The following is a 24,974-nucleotide window of genomic DNA, read 5'->3' as shown; positions in this document are numbered from 1 at the left end:
TTGAGGGCGTCCTGGGGTTATGGGGAGTAGGGGGGGGGGGTGGTCTCTGGGTCAGGGAAAGGATGTGCAGAGTTTTTGAGGATATGGTGTATGAGGATCTCATAGTAGGGGAGGGTCTCTAGGGATTAGTGAGGAGGTGCCGGGGTTAGGGAGAAACTGTGAGGGGGGTGTTCCGGGGGTTAGGGAGAAGCTGTGTGAGGGGGGTGTCCCGGGGGTTAGGGAGAAACTGTGTGAGGGGGGTGTCCCGGGGGTTAGGGAGAAGCTGTGTGAGGGGGGTGTCCCGGGGGTTAGGGAGAAACTGTGTGAGGGGGGTGTCCCGGGGGTTAGGGAGAAGCTGTGTGAGGGGGGTGTCCCGGGGGTTAGGGAGAAGCTGTGTGAGGGGGGGTGTCCCGGGGGTTAGGGAGAAACTGTGTGAGGGGGGGTGTCCCGGGGGTTAGGGAGAAGCTGTGTGAGGGGGGTGTCCCGGGGGTTAGGGAGAAACTGTGTGTGGGGGGTGTCCCGGGGGTTAGGGAGAAGCTGTGTGAGGGGGGTGTCCCGGGGGTTAGGGAGAAACTGTGTGAGGGGGGTGTCCCGGGGGTTAGGGAGAAGCTGTGTGAGGGGGGTGTCTCGGGGGTTAGGGAGAAGCTGTGTGAGGGGGGTGTCCCGGGGGTTAGGGAGAAGCTGTGTGAGGGGGGTGTCCCGGGGGTTAGGGAGAAGCTGTGTGAGGGGGGTGTCCCGGGGGTTAGGGAGAAGCTGTGTGAGGGGGGTGTCCCGGGGGTTAGGGAGAAGCTGTGTGAGGGGGGGTGTCCCGGGGGTTAGGGAGAAGCTGTGTGAGGGGGGTGTCTCGGGGGTTAGGGAGAAACTGTGTGAGGGGGGGTGTCCCGGGGGTTAGGGAGAAGCTGTGTGAGGGGGGTGTCCCGGGGGTTAGGGAGAAGCTGTGTGAGGGGGGGTGTCCCGGGGGTTAGGGAGAAGCTGTGTGAGGGGGGTGTCCCGGGGGTTAGGGAGAAGCTGTGTGAGGGGGGTGTCCCGGGGGTTAGGGAGAAACTGTGTGAGGGGGGTGTCCCGGGGGTTAGGGAGAAACTGTGTGAGGGGGGGTGTCCCGGGGGTTAGGGAGAAGCTGTGTGAGGGGGGTGTCTCGGGGGTTAGGGAGAAACTGTGTGAGGGGGGGTGTCCCGGGGGTTAGGGAGAAGCTGTGTGAGGGGGGTGTCCCGGGGGTTAGGGAGAAACTGTGTGAGGGGGGTGTCCCGGGGGTTAGGGAGAAGCTGTGTGAGGGGGGTGTCCCGGGGGTTAGGGAGAAGCTGTGTGAGGGGGGTGTCCCGGGGGTTAGGGAGAAGCTGTGTGAGGGGGGGTGTCCCGGGGGTTAGGGAGAAGCTGTGTGAGGGGGGTGTCCCGGGGGTTAGGGAGAAGCTGTGTGAGGGGGGGTGTCCCGGGGGTTAGGGAGAAACTGTGTGAGGGGGGGTGTCCCGGGGGTTAGGGAGAAACTGTGTGAGGGGGGTGTCCCGGGGGTTAGGGAGAAGCTGTGTGAGGGGGGGTGTCCCGGGGGTTAGGGAGAAGCTGTGTGAGGGGGGGTGTCCCGGGGGTTAGGGAGAAGCTGTGTGAGGGGGGGTGTCCCGGGGGTTAGGGAGAAGCTGTGTGAGGGGGGGTGTCCCGGGGGTTAGGGAGAAGCTGTGTGAGGGGGGGTGTCCCGGGGGTTAGGGAGAAGCTGTGTGAGGGGGGTGTCCCGGGGGTTAGGGAGAAGCTGTGTGAGGGGGGGTGTCCCGGGGGTTAGGGAGAAACTGTGTGAGGGGGGTGTCCCGGGGGTTAGGGAGAAGCTGTGTGAGGGGGGTGTCCTGGTGTTAGGGAGAAGCTGTGTGAGGGGGGTGTCCCGGGGGTTAGGGAGAAGCTGTGTGAGGGGGGTGTCCCGGGGGTTAGGGAGAAGCTGTGTGAGGGGGGTGTCTCGGGGGTTAGGGAGAAGCTGTGTGAGGGGGGTGTCTTGGGGTCGGGGAGAAGTTATAAAAAGATGGGGAAAGGATGTATTGGGTCATTGCTCAGATCTTGTGAAATAAATATCTGAATCTCAAAACTGTACTGGTAAACTGCATCGAATCAGTCTCTACCGTTTCCTGACTCTGGAGCACTTGATTGCTTTGAGCGGAAGTGCAACAGAGCAGTGTAACCATCCATTTCTGCATAACAGGAGATGGCAATATAGAAATCTGTGTTGAAAATTGTGGCAAACAACCAGAATCCTGATTCTGAAAGAATTGTTCAATGTGAGATTTGGGGCTCTCTGTGTATCTGTGGGTGTAATAGATATGAAATATTCCTGGTGTCTGTTTGGGATACTGTAAATCCATGTGAGCTGAAAGTTGGTGTGGGTAGTTGAACTATCTGAAACATGCACTTAGAAGGATCAGTATGATTCGAGCAAGTGCTGATTTATATTAAGGAAAATGGTTTTGATGGAAGGCTGGAACTGGAAGTAGCAGTCAGACAAGGGGAAGATTAGGATCTGCCAATACATACAAATTCAGTCCTTCAAGGTTAGCTGAACCCTCTCGGTCTGGTAGTCACAGGAAGAATATACTTCGTGGTACCTTGTCCATAAAGCACTTGAGTTGATAATGGGAATATAATTTGCAACATTAGTAGTGGTGTCGCCAGTAAATGGAGTAAAGCAGAGGTTTCGTGTTCAGTCAAGACTCTAATATTTGGCACATTCCAACCAGGGCACACGGGCCTGAACCTGCTCTCTTTCATGATTTAGTTCCTCAAAGTTTCATGGGCCTACTTCTCTTCAGAATACTAGGATGTGAAAACAAAGGGGCTGAAATTAGAATGTCTACTTTTTTTAGTGAAAAACTAAGTGTGACTATAAAGTATTACTTGCTTTGATCAGAAAGTTGATGCATTGAAAGAAAGAACAAACTTGCATTTAGATAGCACTTTTAATGTTCTCAGGAGGCCCTAATTAAGTACTTTTAAAGTGTTACTATTGTAAATATAGCAGCCAATGTGTGCACAGCAAGATCACACAAACAGCAATGAGATGAACAATCTGTTTTTGATGCTGTTGGTTGAGGGAGGCACGCTGACCAGCACACAGAGAGAAGTCCCTGCTCTGCTTCGAATAGTGTTGTGGGATCTTCAATATCCACCTGACCAGACAGACGAGGCCTCGATTTAACATCTCAATGGAAAAACGGGACCTCTGACGACATAGCATTCCCTCAGTACTGCACTGAAGTGTTAGCCTGGAATCCATGCCCATCTTTCCTGCAACTCCATGTTTGAATCCCTCCAATCAGGTTTCCGCCCCTGCCACAGTTCTGAAACGGCCCTTATCAAAGTCACAAATTACATCCTATGTGACTGTGACGATGGTAAACTATCTCTCCTCGTTCTTCTCGACCTGTCAGCAGCCTCTGACACGGTTGACCGCACCATCCTCCTCCAACGCCTCTCCTCCATTGTCCAGCTGGGTGGGACTGCGCTCGCCTGGTTCCATTCTTAACTACCCAGTCATAGCCAGAGAATCACCTGCAACGGCTTCTCATCCTGCTCCTGCACCATTACCTCTGGAGTCCCCCAAGGATCTATTGTTGGGGCCCCCCCCCCTCCTATTTTTCATCTACATGCTGCCTCTCAGTGACATCATCCGAAAACATGTCATGTTCCACATGTACACTGACGACACCCAGCTCTACCTCACAACCAGCTCCCTCGACCCCTCCACTGTTTCATTTGTCACATTGCTTGTCTGACATCCAGTACTGGATGAACAAAAATTTCCTCCAATTAAATATTGGGAAGATTGAAGCCATTATCTTTGTGGTCCCCGTTCCCCAGCCACCGACTCCATCCCTCTCCCTGGCCACTGTCTGAGGCTGAACCAGACTTTTGCAACCTTGGCGTCCTATTTGACCCTGTGATGAGTTCCTGACCACATATTCGCTACATCACCAAGACCGCCTACTTTCACCTCCATAACATCGCCCATCTCCGCCCCTGCCTCGGGTCATTTGCTGCTAAAACCCTCATCCGTGCCTTTGTTACCTGCAGACTCGACTATTCCAATGCTCTCCTGGCTGGCCTCCCATCTTCCACCCTCCATAAACTTGAGCTTATCCAAAACTCTGCTGCCTGTACTCTATCTCTGTGACCTCCTCCAGCCCTACAACCCTCCGAGATCTCTGCGCTCCTCCAAATCTCGCCTCTTGCACACCCCTGATTTTAATCGCTCCACCATTGGCGGCCGTGCCTTCAGCTGCCTCGGCCCTAAGCTCTGGAATTCCCTCCCTAAACCTCTCTGCCTTTCTCTTTTCCTTTTAGACAGTCCTTAAAACCTACCTCTTTGACCAAACTTTTGGTCATCTGTCCTAATACCTCATGATGTGGCTCGGTGTCAAATTTTGTTTGATTACGCTCCTGTGAAGCACCTTGGGACGTTTTACTACATTAAAGGCACTCTATAAATGCAAGTTGTAGATGTTTTTATGCCCTGTAGTAGAGCTTGAACCCATGACCTTCTGATTCAGAGGGCGGTGTGGACTGAGTCAAGCTGACGCTCAATAATTTTATTTCCATTGTTTTATTACCTTCATCCTTGCATTAATCTGTCCTCGAATGTGTTGCGCAGTGTGTTTTGGAGACTAGTTTGATGTGAAATGGTTGTGCACAACAATAAAGTGACTCAGTTGGTGAATGCACTGCCTGCTGTAGTAATTGGCTGTGTTTGCAAAGCCCAATCCCTGGTTTGTCGTGAGTTATTTATTCTCAGCAAGGCAGAAGTGGATTTGCTACGATTAGCCGAGTATTCCTGGAGTAGGGAGGGCGAAAAGTCCATCGAGTTTGACATCAGTCTGGTTTTGATCCAGACATCCTGTACTTTTTTTTTCTTAAGTGGGTTGTTGAGAAAGTTTTTAAATTGTGAACCGGATATCAAAAGTCTGTTCTCGAAATTGAAGTTCTGTGTTTTTTTTCCACTTCTGTGAAATGGCGGCTTCTGTGGTCTCAGCAACCCTTTGATTTCACACTGTTACCTGGGAGATAATGAACCGTCCTGACAGTGTGGTGTCATAACTGGGGATTGGCTGCTGTAGTTCACATCACTCCTGGCGACTTCTTTTGAAGTACGTCATGAAAAGATTAGGCTCAATCCAGCCTTGGACACCAAAAGGTCGTGACCTTAGTTTCAGTGACCCCAGCCACTGTGGGTGGGTGGGGCATTGGCTAAGAACAGGAGTGAATTTGATTGTTGTGCTCCTCATGATCAAATAGCGTGCCATGGCTGATTGGACTCACATTTGGGCATCTGCTGAGCTGTATCCCAATGTGAGCTGTTCCCTTCAGAAGAGGGAAAGTTTGAAGGGTGGGGAGGGGCGGAGAGAGCGCTGCTATGTATCAAACTGGAGAGGTCTGAACAAAGCGTCCAGGGTTTTGCTCAGCTGTGATTGGGGATGGGCCATCATTGGAAACGTGCCTAGAATTCTCTTGGCTGCCTTGAGTGGGCAGAGCTCAGTGTCATTCGGCACACCCGGTGGTGCGGGTTTGATCTTTCACCAGGAATGGGAGATGTGAGCAGTCCCCAAGCGCACGGCTTGTAAAGATGCCTAATATGTGAGGAGGATTGCACTCCCTCGGCCCTACCAAATGCAGTTTTGTTGCTGTGCCTGGACAGGATGTCATTAACAGGAACTGACGGTTCTTTGTGCTGTTGTGTACTCACACAGCTTCCTCTTTGGCCTCCACTGCCCCTTGTACAAGAGGAGGAGCTTTCAAGAGTAGGAAGCACAGTTCAGGAGATATGCTGATCGTTTACCTGGAGGCAGCCAGAGGAAGTCTGCACGACCGAAACTCCCCTTGGGCTTTGTGCTGGTTGAAACTACTTGTATAACTTGCTCGCTTGACTGCAGAATCTCCCCTACGCTCTGTTCTGACTGAGCAAACTACTTCCTTTATGTTTCAATATGTGTGGCTTTTAGGAACCCGCTAATACATAGAGTCGAAAACTGTTCTCCAGTCCAAAGGTTGGTATTTTTTTGCGCAGTTAGTTTTTAGGCAATGTTGAAAGAGAAGGACTGTCTGATAACCAGTCCGGCCCATATCCTGTTATCGACAAGCTAATTGCTTGGTGATTGTTATAGTTTGTTCAAGTATGATCAAGGTGGTTCTAGATTGCTTTGTGATAGACATTTTGTTGCTGCAGTTCTGTAATGCATAAAAGCTGTGGTTTGTACCTGCAGTTTGGTGCCAAAACTTTGTGTTGCCTTGGCTTAATTGGTAGTCCATTTACCTCCTGGTTCAAAGGTGGTGGATTTGAAGCGCATACCAGGACTTGCATAGAATTATGTAGAAATTACAGCACGGAAACAGGCCATTCAGCCCAACCAGTCCATGTTGTTTATCCTCCACAAGTAGTCTTAATCCCATGTCCTTTTATCCCCCTGTCCTTTAACTGCCTATCTAACCTATTCTTAAATATTGACATGTTCTCTGCTTCAATTTATTGAATTAGGCAGTGGTATTTCTGGGTAATTTATTGAATTAGGCAGTGGTATTTCTGGGTAATTTATTGAATTAGGCAGTGGTATTTCTGGGTAATTTATTGAATTAGGCAGTGGTATTTCTGTCAATGATTTATCCAGTGTTCTTTTTTTCAGTTTATTAGCGAGCATAAGGCTCTTAAGCCATGTTCTTGCTTTGACGTCATCTGAACCCCACACGTTGGATTATAATTCCTCTGAAAGGGTCCTGCTACCTGGGCGTGTAAGTGTGACGCATAGGAGATATTCGGATGTACAGTAGTTGAAGAGGGACAGAGGGATCCCAAGGCTGACTGAGCTGAGTCCCCTACCTTGTGCAGTTCAGGTGTGGTGAAGCTTCCCTGGAGTGATACTGAGGACTTATGTCGATTGTAAATTTATAAGATATGCAAGACCTGATTTATTCTATTTCCTTCAGATCTTTTCTTTGTGGCATCACTTTCATTATTTTACGCATGCAATAATGGATATGCAGGAGTGAGTTACAGGCTGGAATCTAACAGAGGGGCCAGATGGATTATGTATGGAATAATAAATATCTGGGAATGAGATGGCAAATGTCAGCTTGGCTCAGTTGGTAGAACTCTTGCCTCTGGTTCAGAAAGTTATGGGTTTGAGTGTACTGGGGCTTTGAGCTCAAAGTGGGTTCCTATTCAAATGTAATACTGAGAGGGTGCTTCTTTGTTTGAGGTGCTGTTTTTCTGATGAGATGTTAAAACCGAGGCCCCATTTACCTGCTTAGATGAGCATCAAAGACCCTGTGGAATGATTCCTCCCTCAACTGACAACACCAGAAAACAGATGAGCCAGCCTTCTCTTGGCTGTTTGTGGGACATTGCGTTTGCTTATACAACAACAGTCACTGCGCTTCAAAGAAATGTATGGTGTAGAGATACAAGTCTTGTTATTATAGATGCAGCCTATAATTTAGGGCTTCAGATGATGCCATAAACCACAAGCAAAACTCAAGGAGTCAAAATTAGAGCTTGGCTGTTGCAGAAACATCTCGTATTTGGGCTTGATGCACATGGGATGCACTTGCCCAATTGGTCCACCAGCAACTTTCTTGGATAGCTTTGCACCTCAAATCAGCTGCCTCTCTGCTGCTTAGACTTCTTACTCACCCGCTGTCTGTCCCCGATACACTTCCTTCTGTTCCCTTCCAGTCGAGGGAGGCGTAGATTGACAGTTTTGGAGTCAGAACTTGCCTCCCCTTGATGTGGGAGAGACTGCTACACGCATTATACTGTAGATCGCTTTGCCTGTTGCACTCTTACAAAAAAATGTTTAAAATTCATCAAGTATATCAAGCATTCAACCCTTGGAGGTTGCATCCCTAAAGAATGGGAAGTTTAACCAAAGTTAACATTCAGCCTTGTGCTCCTCGTCTGATCCCTGAAAGGGGAAACCTATTTTTTTTGCTCCCTGAAGATGTTGACCCTTGTTGGGATCAAGTTCCATGAATGCCAGCAGCGTTCTTTGTGTTGCAACCAAATGGTCATTCTTCACGTAGGAGCCTAATCTGTGGAGCACATCACAGCCAAACCTGATCCTGTGCGAGCCTACTGTCCACAACAGCGCTTTTCAGCACAGCCTTGGGAGCAGGAACCCTGCCTTCCTAACTCAGCAGTGCTGAGGTCAGTGATAGCACATCAACTGCCGCCATGGCTCAGCTCAGCTCATGCAGACTGCAGATTGAACCGAAGATTTCAGTAACGCACTGTATGATGCCTTTACTCATTAGACTATTGAGGGAGCTGATTGCTTTCTTCAACATGCAGCAAGCTTGAGTTTGCTCAGAGTGTGTGTTAACAATGCTGTTTATGGTTGTGCCAAAAATAAAGCACTTTTATCTGTGCGGGATTATTTACTGGATTCTTTCTCGCTGATGACTGCATACACAGGGTTAAAGTCAGGTACTGTTAGCTGGTTATCAAAACTGCAGACAATATTGCATTAGAATCTGGTTGATCAGCACATCTCAGGACAAGGCCTTGATGGGTGTGGGCTGATCGCTGCCATTGCCCTTGTGCGTGGACCTCAGTTCATTAAAAGTGTTAGGAACTGATCAATGAGTCATGCCATTCAACTCAAACATCAAAAACTGCAAAAGCTGGTAATCTGAAAAGTAAACAGAAACTGTGAAACCGCACGGGTCAGTCAGCATCTATGGAGAGAGCAGCCAACTTAATGCTCTGGGTATAACCCTTTGTCAGAATGGGTGTTGTGATTCAATGTGATTGACATCCGTTGTAAAGTAATAGGTTCCCTTGGCATCCATATCTGTGCTGAAAACTTGGGTCTGAGAGGGACAGGGCCACAATTCTTTGTCATTCCCTTTGACGGGCTGCCTCGTGTGGACTTGTATTTGGTTACCTGCATTCAGCTCGTCAGTCTGAAGCTGTCAGGAGTATGGGCCAAGGTAGTAAGTAACCAATAAGCAAGCTACCTCATTTCCCCGGTCAGTGCTTTGTTGAGGCTTAGTGCAGGAGATGTATCTTTATTTTTAACGTTGCAATGAGATTAATAAAAGCTTGCAATTACTGTAAATATGCTGCTTATTTACCTGTTTGATGTTGAATAGCCTAAGCAGTACTTACTTAAGATGAGGAGATCACGTGGTGACATGATATATCCCAGTAAGCTGGGGTACAGTGACGAAGGTTCTCTGTTTGATCCCTGGGTCTCACTACATTTACCTAGATATAGGGCAGGTAAAGGTGCGCTCTGGATCATAGGGGACACAAGGTCCATTGATGAGAATGCCAAGTGATGCTGAGCTGCATTTACCTTCTTAGTTTTACCTTTTAATAACCTGATTACTCAGCTCTTGTTGGATAGTCTACCTCATCAATTACTGCACTGACTTTAAAGGAAAGGGTAGATTACATCCAGGGCTAAGTCTGGCCGATCAGTGCTATACTTCGAGTTGCTGCACACCTTGCCCTGTTATTTCCCCCTGTTTATAGGCTCTGCAGTAAGTTTGCCAACAGCGCAGGCAAACAATCTGCCCACCCAACCCCCTCTGGTGTTCTCGGGTGGGCTGTTTAGAGGGTGTAAGGTATAAATTGCATAACCCCACCCCTAACCAACCCTTTCTGCCATGTTACCAAGGTCTATGGTTGCCATCTCCTCTGAAGCAAGATTATCGCACTCGCAGGACTAAACCCGTGACCAGCTACTCTGTAATGTAAAGGATACCCCCAAGTAAAGATCAGGGCAGAGGGTGATAGTTGTGAAGGGAGGATAGGATGAACTACAGGTTGAGAGAGGGTGGCAGGATGTTCACGTGACGTTTAAGGGATTTGGATACTGCAGCTTTATAGAGAAATAATCTCAGCTGGTTACAGAGAAATTGTATGTCCACAGTAGATTATATTAAGAAACTCTTCAAATTGTAAACCCTTGAACTGTTGTAGCTTAAAGCAAGCTGTACAGTTTATTTGAGTACTCTGAGCGGTTACTTTGAGAATGTGGAGTGAAAGAACAGCAGAGACTTGAGGGATGGGTTCGATCACTGTCAGCAGATGATCCTCGACATGTGAGACAGCTGCAGTCTGACGCACCAGATTCTAGTGCTGGATGGATGACTGCCTGCACGCAGTGCTGGTGTGGGGAAGAAGCACTCACTTCACTCATGTCTAATAGCCCTGAGCTGCTTGGTCAGACACGATGCAACTTGTTCAGTCGCTTCCTTTTCAGTGCAGCCTTTCACCACATGATTACACACACCTGGCAGGAAATGTTGGAATCCGTGGCTTTGTTGGTGGCTTGGAATCCTTCAAACTGCTGTGGAATTGGAGGAATCCAGTGGGTGAAGGAACTCTGCCTGTTTGGAACTCGTTTTGCCTGTTTTCTCCCATCTCTGCTGGAGGTACTGACTCCTGTTAGAATCTGGTTCCACAGATATTAGTGGTCATTCTTTGTACATACGTGAGTGAGTGTTGGAGGCTATTGACCATGCAGGACATTGTAGCTGACTGTGATCCTGCCCTTGCATGATGTCCATGCAGGCGCACTTCCCGGAAGGTATCACTGGCATTCCCCTCTCTGGCTTAGGGTGCTGAAGCCAGTTGTGGTATTCTGACTGCAGCCCAGTTGAGATCAGTTAGCTCAGCACAGACTAGGCTCAAACCTGGGCCATCAGGCCTTTCACCCACTGAATCGTTGGCAGCATTGGGAAGCAGTGTCCTTAATATTGCTGTGCTCCAGGGTCTTTAACATCCACCTGAACCCGCAAACAAGCAGGCGGAGCCTCGCTTCAATATCTCACACGAAGGACGGCACTTCATTACAGTTCAGTACTGCATTGGAGCGTTGGGTTATTAGCTGACGCCATGATGTGGGGCTTGAACCCACAATCATTTGACCCAGAACATTGGCCCATTCCTCAGTCAGGTCTGCAATAGGGCTCGAGAAGACACCGTTCCCTCTGAGGTACCAGTGCTAGGAGCAGGTGCCTAGAATGTCTCTGCATTATAGCCTGCTTGAGGTTGGCACTCAGTCCCAGCAAGGAGACAACGTCTTTAGGAAAGAAAAGAAGATTGGAGAAGGAAGAAAATATTTTTTTTTACTAACAACCACCACACAACTGTTCACCTAGGACAGAAGCAAATTAATTGTGAGTAGAGAAAAAGAACATTGGCATAATGTGTGTGGGGAGGAGAATTCGAGAGTTACGCTAACGTGTGTGAGGAGCAAGTTAGGAATTGCTGTCACTGTGTGCAGGCTGTGATCCCACAGTGAGATGGCAGTTGGAGAGAGCTGTGATTCTACAGTAAGATGGTTGGACAGGGCTATGATTGCACAGTGAGATGGGTGATGGAGATGGCTGTGATTGCCTGTACAGTGAGATGGGGGTTGGAGAGAGCTGTGATTCTACAGTAAGATGGTTGGAGAGGGCTATGATTGTACAGTGAGATGGGTGATGGAGAGGGCTGTGATTGCCTATAAAGTGAGATAGGGATTAGAGAGTGCGGCCATAGTTAGTGTTATGTTGAGGGTGAGCGCAGAAGGTGTATCTTTGTTGTTTTTGACATTGCAATAAGTTTCGTGAAAGCTTGCAATTACTGTAAATATAGAATCATAGGTTACAGCGTGGAAGGAGGCCATTCGGCCCGTCGAGTCCACGCCGGCTCTATGCAAGAGCAATCCAGCTAATCCCACTCCCCCATCCTATCCCCGCAGCCCTGCATATTTTTTCGTTTCAAGTACAAATCCAGTTCCCTTTTGAAGGTAATGACTGAATCTGCCTCCACCACCCCCTCAGGCAGTGCATTCCAGAACCCAACCACTTGCTGCGTAAAAAAGCTTTTCCTCATGTCACCTTTGGTTCTTCTGCCAATCATAAATCTATGCCCTCTGGTTCTTGACCCTTCCGCCATTGGGAACAGTTTCTCTCTCTACCTACTCTGTCTAGACCCTTCGTGATTTTGAATACCTCTATCAAATCTCCTTGCAACTTTCTCTGTTCCAAGGAGAACAATCCCAGCTTTTCTAGTCTATCCACGTAACTGAAGTCCCTCATCCTTGGAATCATTCTAGTAAATCTCTTCTGCACCCTCTCTAAGGCCTTCACATCTTTCCTAAAGTGCAGTGCCCAGAACTGGACACAATACTCCAGTTGTGGTCGAGACAGTGTTTTATAAAGGTTCATTATGACTCCCTTGCTTTTGTACTCTGTGCCTCTATTTATAAAGCCCAGGATCCCCTATGCTTTTTTAACCGCTTTCTCAACCTGCCACCTTCAACGATTTGTGCGCATATGCCCCCAGATCCCTCTGTTCCTCTACCCCTTTTAGAATTGTACCCTCTAGTTTATATTGCCGCTCCTCTTCCTGCCGAAATGCATCACCGCGCATTTTTCTGTGTTAAGCTCCATCTGCCACGTATCCGCCCATGCCACCAGTGTGTCTTTTTCCTCTTGAAGTCTATCATTATCCTCCTCACTGTTCACTACCCTTCCAAGTTTTGTCATCTGCAAATTTGGAAATTGTGCCCTGTACTCCCAAGTCCAAGTCATTAATATATATCAAGAAAAGCAATGGTCTCGGCACTGACCCCTGAGGAACACCACTGTACACCTCCCTCCAGTCTGAGAAACAACCGTTCACCACTACTGTTTCCTGTCATTTAGCCAATTTTATATCCATGTTGCTATTGCACCCTTTATTCCATGGGCCACAATCTTAGTAGCAAGCCTACCTTGTGGCACTTTATCAAACGCTTTTTGAAAATCCACATACACAACATCAAATGCATTGCACCTCATCCACCCTCTGTTACCGCATCAAAAAACTCTATCAAGTTGGATAAACACAATTTGCCTTTTAACAAATCCATGCTGGCTTTCCCTGATCAGTCCACACTCATCCAAGTGACTCTTAATTCTGTCCCGGATTATCGTTTCCAAAAGTTTCCCCACCACTGAGGTTAAACTGACTGGCCTATAGTTGCTGGGTTTATCCTTTCACCCTTTTTTCAACAAGGGTGTAACATTTGGAATTCTCCAGTCCTCTGGCACCACCCCTGTATCTAAAGGAGGATTGGAAGATTATGGCCAGTACCTCCACAATTTCCACCCTTACTTCCCTCAGCATCCTAGGGTACATCCCATCTGGACCAGGGGATTTATTTATTTTAAGTACAGCTAGCCTTTCTAGTACCTCTTCTTTCTCATTTTTTAGTCCATCCAGTATCTTAACTATATCTTCCTTTACCGAAACTCTGGCAGCATCATCTTCCTTGGTAAAGACAGATGCAAAGTACTCATTTAGTACCTCAGTCATGCCCACTGCCTCCATGAGTAGATCTCCTTTATGGTCGCTGATTGGCCCCACCCCTCCTCTTACTACCCGTTTACGTGTCTATAGAAGACTTTTGGATTCCCTTTGTTTGTTAGTCTATTCTCATACTCTCTCTTTGCCCCTCTTATTTCCCTTTTCACTTCCCCTCTGAACTTTCTATATTCTCTCTGGTTCTCACTTGTGTTATCAAACTGATACCTGTCATGCTGCTTTTTTCCGCTTCTTCTTATTCTCTATTTCCTTTATCATCCAGGGTGCTCTGGCTTTAGTTGCCCTACCTTTCTCCCTCATTGGAATGTACCCTGCCTAAATCATCTCCTCTTTAAAGGCTGCCCACTGTTCAATTATAGTTTTGCCTGCCAATCATTGATTAACCAATTTATCCGGGTCAGATCTGTTAGCATCCCACTGAAATTGGCCCCCCAGCAGTTAAGTATTTTTACTTTAGAGTGGTCAGAGTTCTCTTCCATAGCTATTCTAAACCTTATGCTACTATGATTGCTGCTGCTCCACTTGGCCCATCTCATTCCCTAGAACCAAGTCCAGCAATGCCTCCTTCCTCATTGGGCCAGAAACGTACTGGTCGAGAAAGTTCTCCTGAGCACATTTCAAAAATTCCTCCCCTTATTGTTATCCCAGTCTATATTAGGATAGTTGAAATCTCCAGCTATCACCACTCTATAGCTTTTGCACCTCTCTGTAATTACCCTGCAAATTTGCTCCTCTATATCCTTCCCACTAGCTGGAGGCCTATAGAATACACCCAGTAGTGTAATGGCACCTCTATTGTTCCTCAACTCTAACCAAATAGATTCTGTCCTTGACCCCTCCAGGACATCCTCTCTCTCCAGCACTGCAATATTCTCCTTAATCAATACTGCCACCCCCCCCCTCTTCTTTCCTTCCCTATCTTTCCTGAACACCTTATATCCAGGAATATTTAGTACCAAATTCTGCCCTTTTTTGAGCCTGGTCTATTGCCATGACATTGTATTCCCATGTGGCTATTTGCGCCTGCAGTTCACCACCTTGTTCACCATGCTTCGTGCGTTCACACACATGCACCGCAAACCAGTCTTAGACTTTCTTGTACTCTCTCTTGGTCTGACTCCACCTAATACCTTACTATTTCTTACTCTAGGGCTATCCTTCTCTCCTGATCCTTTGTACTCCTTTCCAATGCTACACCCTGATGCCCATCCCCCAGCCAAATTAGTTTAAACCCCCCCTCCCCCCATCCCACCACAGTACTAGCGAACTTCCCCGCGAGGACATTGGTCCCAGCTCCGTTGAGGTGCAACCTGTCTGGCCTGTACAGGTCACACCTCCCCCAGAGCTGGTCCCAATGCCCCAGGAATCTGAAGCCCACCCTCCTCTCTCCAGCCACACATTCATCTGCTCTATCCTCCTATTTCTATACTTGCTAGCATGTGGCACCAGGAATAATCCAGAGATTACTACCTTTGAGGTTCTGCTTGTTAATCTTGTTCTGCTTATTTACCTGTTTAGTGCTCGATAAGTTACTCTGTTGGTTTCTAGCCTGAGACATAGTTTTTGTTCTTCCTACTGAAGCTGACAAGATCACCTGGTGACACGTGATCTATTGCGATCAGCTGGGGTAGAGCGATGAAGGTTCTCTGACCCCTGAGTCTCTCTATATTCACCTAGATATATGGCAGGTAAAGGTGTGCTCTGGATCATAGGGGACACCAGATCAAATTGCGAGACTGGCAAGTGACACTGAGCTGAGCTGCATTTACCTTTTTAGTTTTACCTTTTAATAATCTGGTTACTCAGCTCCTGGTGTATAGTCTGCCTCATCAATTACTGTACTGACTTTAAAGGAAAGGGTAGATTGTAGCCGGGGTTACCATCAGGATAATGTGTGATTTGGAGGTGATAGTCCCATGTACCCGCTGCCCTTATCCTTCTGGGTGTTGGAGGTCGCGGGTTTGGGAGGTGCTGCCGAAGAAGCCATGGTGAGTTGCTGTAGCTCATCCTTTAGGTAGGACACACTGCAACCATGGTACGCCGGTGGCGGAGAGAGCGGATGTTTAAACTGGTGGATGGGGTGCTGACTGCTTTGTCCTGGATGGCGCTGCACCTGGCATGCTCTTCTACACTCCTCATTATACCAGGGTTGGTCATTTGGCTTGATGGTGATGGAGGTGTGAGGGATACGTGGGTCATGAGGTTGCAGATTGTGGTAAATACAATTCTGCTGCTGATGGCCCACAGCACCTCATGGATGCCCAGTTTTGAGCTGCTAGATCTGTTTTTAATCTATCTGACTTAGCACGGTGGTCGTGCCACACAACACGATGGAGCGGGGGCCTCGGTAGAAGCTGGGACTTGGGCTCTGTGAAGTCTGTGTGGTGGTCACTCCTACCAATACTGTCATGGACAGACGCATCTGTGACAGGTAGATTGGTGAGGATGAGGTCAAGTAGGTTGCTCCCTCGTGTTGGTGTTCTCACCAACTGCAGCAAGCCCAGTTGGGCAGCAATGTCCTTCAGGAGTAGGCCAGCTCGGTCAGTGTTTATGGTACCAAGTCATTCTTGGTGATTGAAGTCCCCCACCCACAGTACATTCTGTGCCCTTGCTCCCCTCAGTGCTTCCTCCAAGTGGTGCTCAACATGGAGGATTAGTGATTCATCAGCAGAGATCAGCAGCAGGTTTCCTTCCCTACAAGACTTCATGGGGTCCAGGGTCAATGTTGAGGACTCCCAGGACTACTCCCACCTGACTGTATTCCACTGTGCCTTCACCTCTGGTGGGTCTGTCCTGCTGGTGGGACAGGACATACCCAGGGATTGTGATGGAGGAGTCTGGGACGTTGACTGATACATATGATTCTGTGAGTATGAATATGTCAGGCTGTTAGTCAGTGGAACAACTCTCCTAACTTTGGCACCAGTCCCTAAATGTTAGTGAGGAGGACTTTGCAGGGTCGACTGGGCTGGGGGTGTACCTTTGTGTTCTGATTCGATGCCCAAATCACAGCCGAGTGGTCCGTTCGGTTTTATTCTTGTTTTCCTTTCTAGCGGTTTGACACAACTGAATGGCTTGCTAGGCCATTCCAAAGATGAGTTAAGACTCAACCATGTTGGTGTCGAACTGGAGTTACGTATAGACCAGATCGGGTAAGAACGGCAGGTTTCCTTCCCTAAAGGACACTAGTGAATAACCTGACGGCTTTACGGTCACTTTTACTGATACTTCGTAAGAGTTTTTTTTTACTGAATTCAAATTCTCAGACTGCCATGGTAGGATTTGAACTCTCATTCTCAGGATTACTAGTCCTGTACGCTACCATACCTGCACTGGAAGCAAACTTAATGTGACTAATCACTTTGCAGATTGCTGGAATATGCATGTGTGGTTGATGCAGTGAGACAGGTGCTACTGTACTGTTAGCTGTCAGTACCAAAAAAGGCTGGTTTGAGATCAGACTGCGGCGGATACACTTCAATGAGAGCCTGATTGGCTGCCTCCTCTGTGTTTCTGTTCAATGACTGAACAGGAAAACGGGTCTTCAAATGTGGTTAGGCCTTTGCGAGTGACACGTATTCGACTAACAGTTAGTAACAGCAGTGTCAGCACAGTGTGGAATGCTTGGAAATGGTGCCTGTTCTCATGCTGCCAACAGGAAGTTTGAGTTGGGCCATCTTTGCATGTTACAATCTATTCTGATTTGATATTTTAATATTTTTGATTATTAATATTTGCATTTATATAGCGCCTTGTCACAGTGAAACATTTTAAAACCCTTCCCATACAAAGATAATAGATTTTCTAGCTAGCGTTCCTGTTGTACAAACTTTTATATACTATTTGTCTAGTCTCATACTTCAGATATTTTTAAGAACACTTGATATGAATGTCCTGTCTTATTTCAAGTAACTTTTGTGAGCAAGTTTAAACATTTATTATCAGTGGATCTCCCCTGGCATTGCTCACAGTGATCAAAGAATACGGTAGCAGTTGTGACAAACCATGGATATTGGTTTTGGCCTTGGGAAGTTTGAGCCAATCAGGAAAATATGCCAATTCTTTGCCTCGGAAACATTTAAAGGGTCGTGCACTATGTGGAAGATTTTTAAAATACAATCACTCATGCAACTTCTCTAGGGAGAGTAAATGAGGATGATTACTGCCCCTGAAAAAGGTGCATTGAAGCTAGACTGATGAGAATTGCATGGTTTTGAGAAATTGTACGAGATTAGGTCTCAAATTCAATCACTAAGAGAAAAATTGAAACCTGAATGTGCTTTGTGTTTTCGAGCAGCTGCTTGGAATAACCATTTCCTGGAGGAGTTCTCCTGCCCCACCCCCTTTACCCTTTCCACATATTGATTGCCTTTTTGTTTGGATGATTACACAGCTATGAAAAGAGTCAGAGGCCGCCATGTTCTTCTGCATTTGCTCCCATTTAAGCTTGACAAGTAACCAGTAAATGAGAGACGACTGCACCCAGGGAATGACTCCAGTCAACACAACTCCTTGAGACATGAGGAAGCACCCGGGCTCAGTCCAGCCAGCTGCCCCTCTCCTCACCTCCATGGCCGAGATGGGGAACTCTGTGGGAGGATGTGAGTTGGAATCTGCTTTCCTGTGAGACAGCAGGATATATTTGTAAAAGAACAAAATATGCTGGGCAGCAGATGCACAGCACCATCCTTTATTCTGAGAACAAGGCTTCTGTTTGAACTGCAAATTCAGGTGTGTGGCAGGCTAGTTATGGAGCTGCTGAGCATCTAGCTTTGTGAGGTAGATGTGTGCACTAATAGTGTCCAGCAATGGGTCCATTCGGTGAATCCTTAAATGCCCTCTTTTAACCAGCTTCAATGTAAGATGACGTGCTGGACACTTTGGAGCAGTATGCTGTGTGCAAGTACTGTTAAGTGTCACCACATACATTTGAATTGTTGATACAGGGGTGGTGTTGGGGGGCTTTTGCTGTACTCTAATATCTGTTCTCTGTCGACAGGATCTGCAGTACTTGGTCATCTCTGTCCTGATAGCCAGTATTAGAGGAGTAGGTGCCAGGCTGTAATGATGGTGTGGAGTCGTGCTGCAACAGTGCTATCAGCGAGAGTGAAGGGCTTAATCAGTGTTAAAGCCCAGCCCCTGTGTATCTTGAACACACCCACTTTCTTGGGCCATCATTGTGTCTGCTGCTGTTGACGGAGCAGATTGGAGCCAAATGTAGTATCGAATGTTACTGCCTGATGGGTCCGATGACAGGGCTACTCATTGTTGACTGTAAATATAGGCAGATCCCTCACGATTAATCTTGTGCCATTACTCACTGTCGTAAGACAGTGGCATAACAGTACACTTCTGAGGATGATAAACTGGTGCTTTATAGAGGAAAGGTGGCAATCACGAGAGAGGCCTTGTGATTGTGACTTTTCCTTTGTAAGGAGCCAGTTTTTCACACAGCTTTCCTCTGTATTCCAAGCAATTTGGGTCAAGCTGACCCTGACCAAAATTCTGTTTAGTGCTGTTGTTTTCAATCAAACTACAAAATGGACATTTAACGACGGCTCCTGCTGGCAGATGTGTATTTACGCAGCACTGCCTCCTGCATCTTGTGTGCATTTCCTTCAGTTTTTAATAGTGTTCACTATCCACATTTGTGAAGACCAAGTGCAGATTGGGTGACTGCTTGAACGTCTCTATTCTGTCTACGTGTGGCTGAACACTTTGACTCCCACTCCCATCCTTTTGGGCACTGTGTAATCCTCTGAACATTGACTTTAGTAACTTCACTGCTGAGCTATATTCCCCAATTCCTTGGAGGCGGGGGTGCAATAAATGCATGGCGGATCTGTTGGCCTGTCCGTAAGTAATAGACCCTTCCTTAGTACCCAGGTCTGGTGGAGGGTGGGGGGTATTCTGTACCTGGGGCCTGGGTCTATATTTTTTTCTCCTTGGGCATTGGTGGAATTGTGTGCTTTTTTAAAAAAAAAAAATTCCCTTGGGTTGTGTTTTCTCATGGCCTCACTCTCTGTTTCCCTTTCTCCCGGTGTTCTGTACTGGCCACAAGTTTATTTCTATGTGGGCTGATAAATGGTACACATCACACATGTACTAAATGTCAATGCTTGAGTTGGTGAACCTCGAGAGACTGTTGAATTTTTCTGATCAGTATGTTGCCAGTGAACATTCAGGACAATGTCAAGGAAGTGCATTCCCTTGCAACAGGGACAGTGGCACTGAGAGACATTGCCTAGCAGTACTGGATATTTGGGACAATATCATTGAAAGGCATTGCCTAGCAGTACTGGATATTTGGGAGTATGCCAATAAGAGGTATTGTCTAGCAGTACTGGATATTTGGGACAGTTTCAACAAGAGGCAGTCAACGAGAGGCATTGTCTAGCAGTACTGGATATTTGGGCCACTATTAATGAGGCATTCCCCAGCTGCAACAGTTTCTACATTTTAGTGTTGTCACAAGATGAAGGGTGAACTTCATCTCCAAGTTGTGTAAATGCAGTCTGATCACCCATGTGTTATACTATAGAAAAAGGTTTTGTAGTTTTAAAATATCTTGTTTTAAAGAAATGGAGGGCTCCTCGATTAGTGCTCGTTACGGAGGAGGATCACTGCATTTGTGTGCTGCTAATTTATGGTATTGTGGAATGTAACGAGTGAAGGATAGTTAGTTATCGATTAATTTTGAGCTGACACTTTCAAGTGTTTCATTGTTGCTGTGTTTGATTTTTAAATTTCTTTCTTTTGAAATTTGAATGTTGCAGCGATGCAACGCCTCAGTCACACAGTACACCTTACTCCAGGCCGTTATAAAATTCAGCTGTATATAGAAACATAGAAAATAGGAGCAGGCCATTTGGCCCTTCGAGCCTGCTCCACCATTCAATAGGATCGTGGCTGATCCTCTATCTCAATACCATATTCCTACTCTCTCCCCATACCCCTTGATGCCTTTTATGTCTAGAAATCTATCTAGCTCCTTCTTAAATATATTCAGTGACTTGGCCTCCACAGCCTTCTGTGGAAGAGAATTCCACAGGTTCACCACCCTCTGAGTGAAGAAATTTCTCCATCTCAGTCCTAAATGTCCTACCCCACATCCTGAGACTGTGACCCCTCGTTCTGCTTCCCCCAGCCAGGGGACACATCCCCCCCCTGCATCCAATCTGTCTAGCCCTGTCAGAATTTTATACGTATCAATGAGATCCCCCCTCATTCTCCTAAACTCGAGTGAATACAGGCCGAGTCGACCCAATCTCTCCTCATACGACAGTCCTGCCATCCCAGGAATCAGTCTGGTGAACCTTCGCTGCACTCCCTCTATGGCAAGTATATCCTTTCTTGGGTAAGGAGACCAAAACGGCACACAATACTCCAGGTGTGGTCTCACCAAGGCCCTGTATAACTGCAGTAAGACATCCTTGCTCCTGTACTCAAATCCTCTTGCAATGAAGGCCAACATACCATTTGCCTCCCTAACTGCTTGCTGCACCTGCAAGTTTGCTTTCAGTGATTGGTGTACAAGGGCACCCAGGTCCCTTTGTACATCAACATTTCCCAATCCATCACCATTTAAATAATACTCTGCCTTTCTGTTTTTCCTTCCGAAGTGGATAACTTCACATTTATCCACGTTATACTGCATATGCCATGTACTTGCCCACTCACTCAACTTGCCTAAATCGCCTTGAAGCCTCTTTGCATTCTCCTCACAACTCACAATCCCATCTAGTTTTGAGTCGTCAGCAAACTTGGAAATACTACATTTGGTTCCCTCATCTAAATCATTGATATATATTGTGAATAGCTGGAGCCCAAGCACTGATCCCTGCGGTACCCCACAAGCCTGCCACCCCGAAAAAGACCCATTTATTCCTGCTCTCTGTTTCCTGTCTGCTAACCAATTTTCAATCCATGACACACATATTTAGACAACTCGAGATGAATTGAGAATCCATTGCCATCCTGTTTCCCCTGCCGATCATTTACTGTGCATGCCCATCAGCTGGGAATAAAGGCCAAGTATGAGTCCCAGATGGTTTTATGTGGCCGGCGTCGGCTGTGATAGCGGAGGATGGTGGTATGCTTCCATCCAGCCCCTGAGGGACCACACAGGGTTTTGACTGCTGGCTGTTCCACACAATTACCCCCAAGTTATTCAACAGCATCTCCCAGCCCGGTCACTGAGGAGGACTGGAGCAACAATATCTACAAGGTCGCACACCATCCTGACTTGGACAAAAATCCCTGTTCCTTCATTGTCACCGGGTTAAAGTCTCGGAATTCCCCACTTTACGCCATTCTGGGAGCACCATAGCCTCCAGAATTGGTTCAAGAAGCTGACTGATCACCACCACCTCCAGGCAACTAGGGTTAGATTTAAAAAAATGCAGCCTTGCCAGTATTGCCCATGTTCCAAGAGCAAATTTTTAAAAAAAAATTGTTTTCTCCACGCAGCCTTCTCTGGAACTTGTGCTCCTTGGTGTGGGAGAATTTGGGCTGTGCTTTGCACTGCCTAATACGTCTTGTGATTAGAAGTTATGGTGTGAGATGCAGTGCAGTTCTGTTTGAGGGCCTTAGTAGGTGGTGTGCTTTTGCCTACTTCAATAGCACAGCGGTAGCAGGAAGTGATGTTTACTGTCACAGCTTGCCTTTCTGTCGTACAAGCTTTGGAGTTTAATCTGTTCCAGATACTTATCTGGCTGTGGCCTTTTTTCCTTTTTGTGTCTCAACTTACTGTAAGTTACCGAAGCCAGTTGGCTCTTGAGATTTCACGACTGAAGGATGTGGTATGAGTTCTGTGTAAGCAGGTGATGTAGTAAGTGCGCAGATGTGTATGTACAGAATGCAAGTGCAAGCAGACTTGGTTGGCAAGGTTAGGTTTGGGTTTCAGACTCAGCTGGAATTTATACAATATCCACATTTATAATATATTAAAAATCTTATGTTTGCGTGCACTTCATGTCTACTTTTTCCATACATTGTCGGAGGTGCCGTCTTTCGGATGAGACGTTAAACCGAGGCCTCATCTGCGCTATCGGATGGGCATAAAAGATCCCATGGCACTACTTCGAAGAAGAGCAGGGAAGTTCTCCTCTGTGTCCTGGCCAATATTTATCCCTCAACCAACACTTTAAAAATCAGATTATCTTGTCAATATCGCATTTCTGTTTGTCGGCAATTTGCTGGTACATGTTTATAGATTAACTATAGTTTGTTTACTGCTGAAACTTTTTCTCTAGATAGGTTAGATGTCGCTGAGGTGTGCCTTGTAGGTGATATTAAATAGCTTATTTGTTCTCTGCTAGCCTCTGCCAAAGCCAGCTGCTGTTACATTATGGAGCAGCAAGGTACAGTGACAGCTGTTACAATGACCCTTGTTTCATGAATTTGAACCTGGTGACTAGGAGTAATGAGAGACTCTGGCTGGGTACCAGTTGCTCTGGGTACTGGTGGGCAAATACAAGTCTCATAGAGAATTCCACAGGGAGAAGTGGCATTCTGCACAGTCAGTTTTATTTGGATCGGCGCAGATTGTGTGTACGTTCCTGACGTAATACGGAGGTCTGGATTAAATACTCATCGCTTGTGGCACAGCTTTGGTCATCATCTTGAATGCAACTTACAGCCTAGCCACCTCTCCAATGCGGTAGACTGCGCACTCTGGCCAAGCGTAAGGGTAGAGTTACAATTATCCTTACAACTGTAGTGTGAATGCAGTCCGAATCTGAAGTCCTGAAACCTGAGGGAAGTGGAGATAGACTCCCTGCAGCGGAGAATCTCACTCCACTTCACTTTCGAGTCAGTTTGGGGTTTTACACTGTACAAGTTAAGAATCAGTGCAAAGTCAAAACAACTTTGCACCGACACTAAACATGTTGTACAAAGGCACCCTACGTCATCCTCATCCAGTTAACTGGTTTGCATGGCTTCATACTCTCTTAGCATGAAATGCGTTACCTCAGCATCTTTCCATCAGCTTACAGCGAGCAGCAGTTGGCTTTGTGGACCACCAGAGATAGTGATGGTGACGAGGAGGACTGCGTTTTCTTGAGGAATACCCACTGTTCCTCGTTATTTATTTACCTCCGTGTGATCAGATGTAATTACCGAGCCAGAGTTGAGTGTTGGTACAGAGCTTGCTGCCTTTGTAGCATGGGGGTGGGTGGACATCATCATGGGACCTCTGTCTTAAAGTTACTGGTTTGGTATTCTTTGTGTTCGGGGTAATAAACCATCTGCCATTAGTGAGTTAGTTGTTCAGTTGGTGCATAGTACTTGTAGAGGGGTTTATCATCAGCAAAGAGTGTCATTTTTGATCACGTCGATCCATTGAAGGTTGGAAACAGAGCAAATATCAAACGGGGTTCCCTGAAAAACCCCAGCATCGGTCTTTGTGGTAAGATAACAAATGCCCCAAACTTTGTTTCCACTAAGAAAATCGTATTGAGCAATTTAGCAAGCTAGCCAAATATGCCCCAAGAGACCAGTGTGACAAAAATGAAGCATTTTGTCAATTTTTTTTTATTGGTGTCTTTATTATTGGCCACAGCACATAAAGGGCTAATACAGCTTTCGGCTGGCTGCTTCTGCAAGATACAGGAGTATATTATGGTCTGGTATTCTAAAAGCATTAAGTATGGGCCTGTGTCTTGGCTCCTGTCAAACAAAAGGGAGTTTAATGTGCTATTATTAAGGGGGCTATGATACCCTATGTTGAATGAATGTAGATCTGTTTGCCTCAATTTGTTGATTAGTGTCTTTGATAGTTGTCTAGACTACAAACAAACAGAAAAATTAATTTAATAATTAGAGTATATTCATTCAACTAATGAAGATGAGGTTGTCACATGATGGCATGTGATATTTTCTAGTAAGTCAGAATGTAATGGCAAGGGTTCTGTTTGATCCTAGGATCTTGCTATATTTACCTAGATATTGGGCAGTTGGACATGCTCTGGTTTGTAAGGTCTGCTTTCAGGAGTGGTCATCTGCATTGAGCCCAAGTAGTAGATCGACCACAAGAAACCAGTTTCTCAACAAGGCTGAAATGTAGAGGCTCTCAAAATGTTTCTCTCACTTTGTGTCAAGCGCAGAGATTTGCTCCATTTCTGGGCCATTAAGTTGAAATCTGCCCCAAGCTGCCTGATTGGGATGTTGCAGCAGGTTTCTGATATGCTATCGTTTCAGTGAACATCTTGTGTTGACCCCTTATGGACAGGTGCAATATTTGTAGCTCTGCACCCAGCACCAGTTGACCAGATAGTTTAAGTAGATAAACCAAGGGAGCAGCTGTTTTCTCTGATCAGTGCTCAGGTTTTCACAGTACCACTTGGGTCAGTAGCTTTTCCAGGATGTGACTTTTATGATCTCCTGCTTGATCTTGTTTTGGCCCAGGTGGGTTACTGTACTTTACACTTGATTTTTCAACAAACCTGAATGCCAGCCAACCTCATCCATAGAGGTGAGCTGTGCTGGTGTCCTTTTCGAGCAGAGTGATAGTGGCATTGGGACCAATGTTGGACATAGACTTGACAGTCTTCCTGTGTGTAAATGTTGAAGACACAGAATGCCTCTCTCGTTTGCTTACACAACAATAGTCACTGCGCCCTGAAAATAGTTTATTGAGCAGAGCATGTTTGAGGCACATGTGCCTCCCTCT

General features: G+C 46.7%; 1 protein-coding gene across 1 annotated transcript in view; it reads left to right on the top strand.

Moving 5' to 3' along the window:
• Positions 1–24,974, top strand: part of LOC137331661 (serine/threonine-protein kinase PAK 2-like) — a 59,654-nt gene that overhangs the window by 539 nt on the left and 34,141 nt on the right. The window lies entirely within an intron of this gene.

Source organism: Heptranchias perlo, chromosome 13 (genome assembly GCF_035084215.1).
Source record: "Heptranchias perlo isolate sHepPer1 chromosome 13, sHepPer1.hap1, whole genome shotgun sequence".
In the NCBI taxonomy this organism is placed as follows: domain Eukaryota; kingdom Metazoa; phylum Chordata; class Chondrichthyes; order Hexanchiformes; family Hexanchidae; genus Heptranchias; species Heptranchias perlo.
This window is presented reverse-complemented; position numbering and strand designations above follow the sequence as displayed.